The 6,000-nt window shown below is 46.0% G+C and overlaps 1 protein-coding gene across 11 annotated transcripts in view; it reads left to right on the top strand.

Annotated features, from left to right (window-relative positions):
* The first annotated feature begins 733 nt into the window (after positions 1-733).
* The window catches only part of RHBDD1 (rhomboid domain containing 1), a 175,175-nt gene continuing 169,908 nt past the window's right edge, over positions 734-6,000 (top strand). For 9 of the 11 annotated variants that reach the window (XR_009254702.1, XR_009254703.1, XM_058702819.1 and 6 more), the window contains exon 1: positions 734-889. The gene's annotated coding sequence lies outside the window, so the exon portion shown is untranslated. Of the gene's footprint in view, positions 890-1,228; positions 2,072-4,687; positions 4,927-6,000 lie in introns of those variants that run through there. The other 2 variants (XM_058702827.1, XM_058702841.1) reach the window with 2 other exon arrangements.

Raw genomic sequence — 6,000 nt, 5'->3', positions numbered from 1 at the left:
TTACTACATTGAACTTAACTCCTACAACTGAACCTAACACTTGTTCTAGGATAGAAGCAGAATTCCTAAAACGGCTTCATAGGAGACCTCCATCAAAATCCCTAACACCAGAAGCCCCTCAATGGGCAAACAGACTAAGAAATGCGAGCTCCGGGCTAAGCTTGGGGAGTGGGCAGCACCCCCAGGGCCTTGTTTTGGTGGCCTACTTAGTAACCACGGGGTCCACCAGACACGGACGCTCTGGTGCGGTGTGCCGCTAACTCACGAAGGTGGGAGTTTCTGTCTCTCCCACCAGCACTTCACGGGCAGGGTCCGACTCCTCCACGCAGCAGCAGGACCTCGCGGTACGGATGGGACCGGAAGACCAGTTTCTCAGCCGCCACCTGGCCCCCTCGCCGGGGGTCCCCCACCTCCGGTCCCTCGAAAGCAGGCCGCTCCTCTGCTTTACGCGCGGTGGGCGACCAACAGTTACGGTCCCAAGGAAGATCATCCACGTTTTACTCGGTGCTGGGAGGATGGGGCCGGGACACAAGCCCCCCACCCCACCCCCACTGCGCTCAGCAGCGGACCCTCTCCAGCGAGGCCCTCGAAACCTGCCCCAAGCCACTGCCACCGCACGCGGCGCGCACGTCCATCCCGGGGCGGCAAAGAGCGCGGACGCGCGCAACTGAGCATGCGCAAAGGGAGGCTGGCCGGCCCGCTTTACGACCCTCCCCACCCCAGCCCCGCCCCGCCCGCTCTGCTGTGCGAGCCGCGGCGCGAGGTCGCCCACGCTCCCTTCTCCCCGCCCTGTGGGTCCCGGGCACCCGGAGTGTTCGGTGTCTGGCGCCCGTGCGTGATGACGTACACGCGCGCCAAGACGTGGGGACGCAGGCGGGCCGTAGAGAGCGTGAGTTTCCGCGTCTGTTTAGCACCCCTCGCGTGGCCGGTTCTGGCAGGTGTCGCTTCGCCCTTTCCCAGGGTCGTGGCGCCGGGTTGGGAGCGGGTGCCGGGCGCCTCCAGTCGGCGCTTTCCCCGGGCCGGCCCGGGGAGGGGGGGGGGGGTTCGGGTTGGAGGCGCGCTTCCGCATTCTGGGCACCCTGGGCAAGTCCAAGAGGCGGAAGGGTGCTTTCCGCCGCGAGTCTACCGAGTCAGCCGGGTTGGGGGGTGGGGTGGGGTGGGGGTCCCGGTGGGGGGGGGGGGGTCCCGTCGTCTACACCCTGTCTGATCCTGGTGACGACTGCCCTGGCAAGGATGTGCTCCGAGGATGGATGGGCTGGGCTCTGTGGGGGTTTTAAAAGCGTCCTTTCGAAAGCAGGAAGTTTAAAGTGACGTTGCATCATCAGCAACGACTTGCAGTTTCAGGTGCCGGGAGAATAACTTCGTTTCTCCCAGCAAGTGTGTGGCCGACACAACCCTAACCTAAAAAGTGGTGTTTCTCTTAATAGGGGATAGGAAATCCGCCTGCGAATGTAATCCTTTTTCTCGTCACACTTTAAAAACCTGTCCAAAAATGGATCACATGCTTTCTCTTTTCCAAACTAAGCAATAACTTTTGAAGACTCAGGATTGCTTATTAGGAATTATTGTATAGTCATGACTTGATCATCGCGTTGTGTAGGTCTCTTTGCAGGACACTCAGTGACAGCTGTACTTTGCCTCTTTTCTCTGCAATTACTTCTTAGAAGTCTGAAGTCCCACATTTCTTTCTTTCTTTTTTTTTTTTCCCAGTTCCAATAAACTGTAAAGACTTATAATTTGCTGCTGACACGGCAGCTTGGGGAAGCAAGTAATTTTACAAAGAATAACGGTACATTGAGTTCCTAATTGTCCCCGGACTACTAGCTGCAGCATCACATGGGAACTTGTTGGAAATGCAAATTTTGGGATCTTATCTCAGACTTCAATCAGAAATCTATTCTAACATGCTTTCCAGTGGATCCCAATGTACCTGGGTGCTTACATTGTTAAGTATTGCTGTCATGATAAAGAGTTGCTCTTGTGAAGTCACAGAACGTACTTGGAATCCAGGTGAAGCCTTTCCTAGGTGTAAGATCTTGGACAAGTTACTTAGAGGCTTCTTCACAGGGCTGTAAGTATTTAGTGTGAAAATGCAGGGAAAGTGTTTGAGACCCCTGGGTGGTTCACTTGGGTAAGCCTCTGACTTCGCTCAGGTCATGATCTCATGGTTTGTGGGTGTGAGCCCAGGAGGGCATTGTATTGACAGCTCAGAGCCTGGAGCCTGCTTCAGATTCTGTGTTTCTCTCTCTCTCTCTCTCTCTCTCTCTCTCTCTCTCTCTCTCTCTCCCTCTCTCCCTCTCTCCCTCTCTCCCTCTCTCCCTCTCTCTCTCCCTCTCTCTCCCCCACTCGTTCTCTCTCTTTCTCAAAACTAAATAAACATTAAAAAAGAAAAAAGAAAATTCAGGGAAACTGTTTAACATACATAGAAAACACTCAAAGATGAGATGCTGGTTAATAGCTCCTTTGAACTGCATGAAGTTTGAGGCGCCTGGGTTACTCAGTTGGTTAAGCATCTGACTTCGGCACAGGTCATGATCTCATGGTTTGTGAGTTTGAACCCCTCATCTGGTTCTGCACTGACAGCTTGCTAGCTCCAGCTCAGAGCCTGCTTCAGATTCTGTGTGTCTTTCTTTCTCTGCCCCTTCCCCGCTTGCACTCTGTCTCTCGTTCTCTCTCTCAAATAAACATTAAAAATTACCAAAAAAAAATTGTATAAGTTAAATACACACATAGATTGTGCTGGAAGTATTTTCATGGGGTTAATTGTGAATTGCAGTGCCTGACTATTGTGACCACAGCTTACAGGGCATTTTGTTTATTTCTGGGTCCTAGTAATAGTCTATATAATTAAGATTGTTGGATGCAGGATATTTAGTTGAAGGTTATAGCAGTGAGTGCTAATACCCACACTACTGGGGCTGTAGTAGTTTTTTGTTTTTTGTTTTTTTTAAAGTAGATGTCCTGCCCAGTGTGGGGCTTGAACTCACTACTCTGAGATCAAGAGTCACATGCTGTACCCCCTGAACCAAGCAGGTGCCCTGGGACTGAGTATTCTTAAGAATGACATAACTAATTGTGTTAAGGAATGGTTTTTGGTGTTTTCAGCTTAATTATACCTTCTTTTGACCCAGAACTTGGTAAAGAAGTAGGGTGGATAACCAGAGTAAGCCTTAGCTATGGAGATGAGAGGTGTTAATGACTTGCAAGCAGATGTTTCTGTGCTTATCTTTCTTTCCCATGTGGCACGTAGCTCCACCAGCAGAGACCTCGTACTAACCACCCCCTGTACCTCTATTCTGGAAGCACTGTGGGACCAAGGTTAAGTGTGCCTTTGGCCTGCTGGGGTTTTCCCCCCACAGATTGTCAGTTGCAGTAATCTACAATTCTTCCCTTTTCAGGGGGCCAGTGTTGGGGGGGTGGCGATATTTAGGATTTGAGGCAGTTGCCGTAAAACCTAAACTCATTCCAGTGTTGAGGAGTGTCACTGACTCACCATGGCATACACAACATGTCACTTTGATTAGAGCACACTGCTCCCGAACCACACCATGGCTTCTAGGTACTGTGTGTCAGAGTTTTCAGATAAACATGAGTCACTGTGGATATCAGCTTCTACAAATAATTTTGTTAATACCACCGCTAAATTAACACTGTCCCATCATGAAACATTCAGTTTTCAATGGCCCCCACATTTTCTACTTCTCTGTATTAGAGCGGCAGACTTATAGTAGTGGTTTTGGTCACGTCGAACCTGCTTTGAACTTTGCCTCTGCTACTTAACTGAGTTCTTTAGACAAATTAACATCCTCTTAATTTCCTTTTTTATAAAGTAGAAGTCATGGTACGTACCTACCTCAGGACATTGCATTAAATGAAATAAAGGGCAAAACGTGAAGGCATAGAGGTTCAATAAATGCTGCATGTTGGGACAGGGGAGAAAAAGGTAGTTATCACCCCCAAACTTACCTCGTTTATTTCCTCATGCCATTTTAATAAATAAATACATTTTTGTTATTACCTTGCTGTACTGCTTTTCTTTTCAAATGGTAAAATCCTGAAGTGAAGAGTCAAAGCTTTCACATTATTATGAGTGGGAGAAGGCAAACATGTGAAAAAGGTGAAAACTCTAAAACCTGGTCGAAAAACACTATCTTCAGTTTGATCACCACAACAGAGCAACTTCCATAAATTGTTTTGGGTGTTTATTGGAACTTCAAGGTCCATTGAGCTTGAGGTCCATTGATTAATATTTAAGTATCTTCAGTTAGTTAACCAGGACAGTCAGCTAGAGAAGGGACAGGATGTTCCAGGAGATGGGACAGCACTGAAAACGCATTATACATTATGTATCATTGTAAAAAAAGTAATAATACCGTGTATTTTTGTCTATATATTACATATGACTATGTGAGCGTGGAAAATACTTGAAAGGAGCCAGAGCAGGTCATAATTTTGCTTACTTGGCAACGTATTATAATATGGAGGTGGGGATAAGTAATCTAATGGTGGTACATTTATGTAAAGTTAGATACATGCATGTATGTGTAAACATTCTTTTTGTAAACCATTTAAAAGAAATGATGCTTTAAAGAGATAGATTCCCTTTTATGCTGCATTTCTAATCATGTAAGCAGTGGTCTTTAGATTTTGTTTTTTGTTTTTGTTTTAGTTTTTGTTTTGTTTTTAGGAGGCAACCCTCTTTAGCTGAATCTTACCTGAAGAGCTCAGGAGCTGAGAGGCTTTAAGAGAGGTTGAAGGGCACAGTTCTGCCTGCTGGTGCTCATCTTGAATCTTTTGCGGTGACATTCTGAGGCATGTCGCTGGAACCCTGGAATCCAGGACATTGGGTGTGAAACTCTTCATCTGTGGGATAGAAATCCTCAAGAGATGAGTTCTCTCTAAGAAGTCATTGCACTAAGAATTATTGTGAGTGAGATTCACAAACTTGTTCTGAAGACAGCTCCCAGGGTTTTCAGCCATGTCAGATGTGTGTATGACTTCTCATGCACCCGAGCAAGTGGCTGTTAAAAAAAGAGGAAGCATCCAGCCTCCAGTCTGGCCCGTACTTTACAAAATAGGAGTCTATGCACACGTTTTGAGAAGTCCTCTCAGTTTTTATTTTATTTTTTTGAGCCCTCTAAGCCATGACAGCTGTATCACTGTTAAAGCTATTTAATATTTTAACTGGCTGTTGTTTAGCATTACAGATGACTTGAGGAAAAAGAAACAAGAAGTCAGTGGAAATACATTACTTGTGTTTACAGTCCCTCTGTTTTTTGTTGTATGAAAGCAGCTGGTTTGCAATTTATATGGTAAAGGGTTTTTCTTAAGGAGTTAATTTTTAGTTAATAGTGAGCTTTCATAAGAAAAATAATCTCAAATGCTGAGTATTTGTCAGATTGTTATTAATAGGAGCGGTAGTAATATCACATTGTCTTTTTTCACACATTGAGGAGGGTTTCCTGGTGACAGCTGGAGTGTGGGGGAGGGGCAGTCACTTTCAATCAGCCAGCTGCTCTGTGCAACATCATGATGGCAATATTTCAAAGCCTGTGGGATAATTTTGGCTGTATTCAGAAAAGAAAATGTGTCAAATTTCTGGGAAGCAATAGATAGTGTACAAGAGCCGTATAAGAGCCCTTTGGGATCTAGATGATAGTCAACGAACAATGGTGTGCATTCAGGTTTGTGTGTTGGTGTTATTTTACCATCTAGTTTCTTGGACATTGTTACATGCACATCATAATTATAAAGCAATAAAGTCTAGTCCCATGGGGGGAAAGGCTCATTACTTTATGGAGAGGAAGGGAGATTGGAAAACAAACTTTGGGAGTGTGCTACGTGCTTTCACATAATATGCTATCTCATTTATTCTTCACAATGACTCCAGTAAGTAAGTGGAATTTTTCTCATCTACGGATAAAGAAGCAGACGCTCAGCAGGATTGATTATATGATTTGCCCAAGGCCACACACTAGTAAACAATGGCATCCATATTTG

Source organism: Neofelis nebulosa, chromosome 2 (assembly GCF_028018385.1).
Source record: "Neofelis nebulosa isolate mNeoNeb1 chromosome 2, mNeoNeb1.pri, whole genome shotgun sequence".
Lineage (NCBI taxonomy): Eukaryota > Metazoa > Chordata > Mammalia > Carnivora > Felidae > Neofelis > Neofelis nebulosa.
This window is presented reverse-complemented; position numbering and strand designations above follow the sequence as displayed.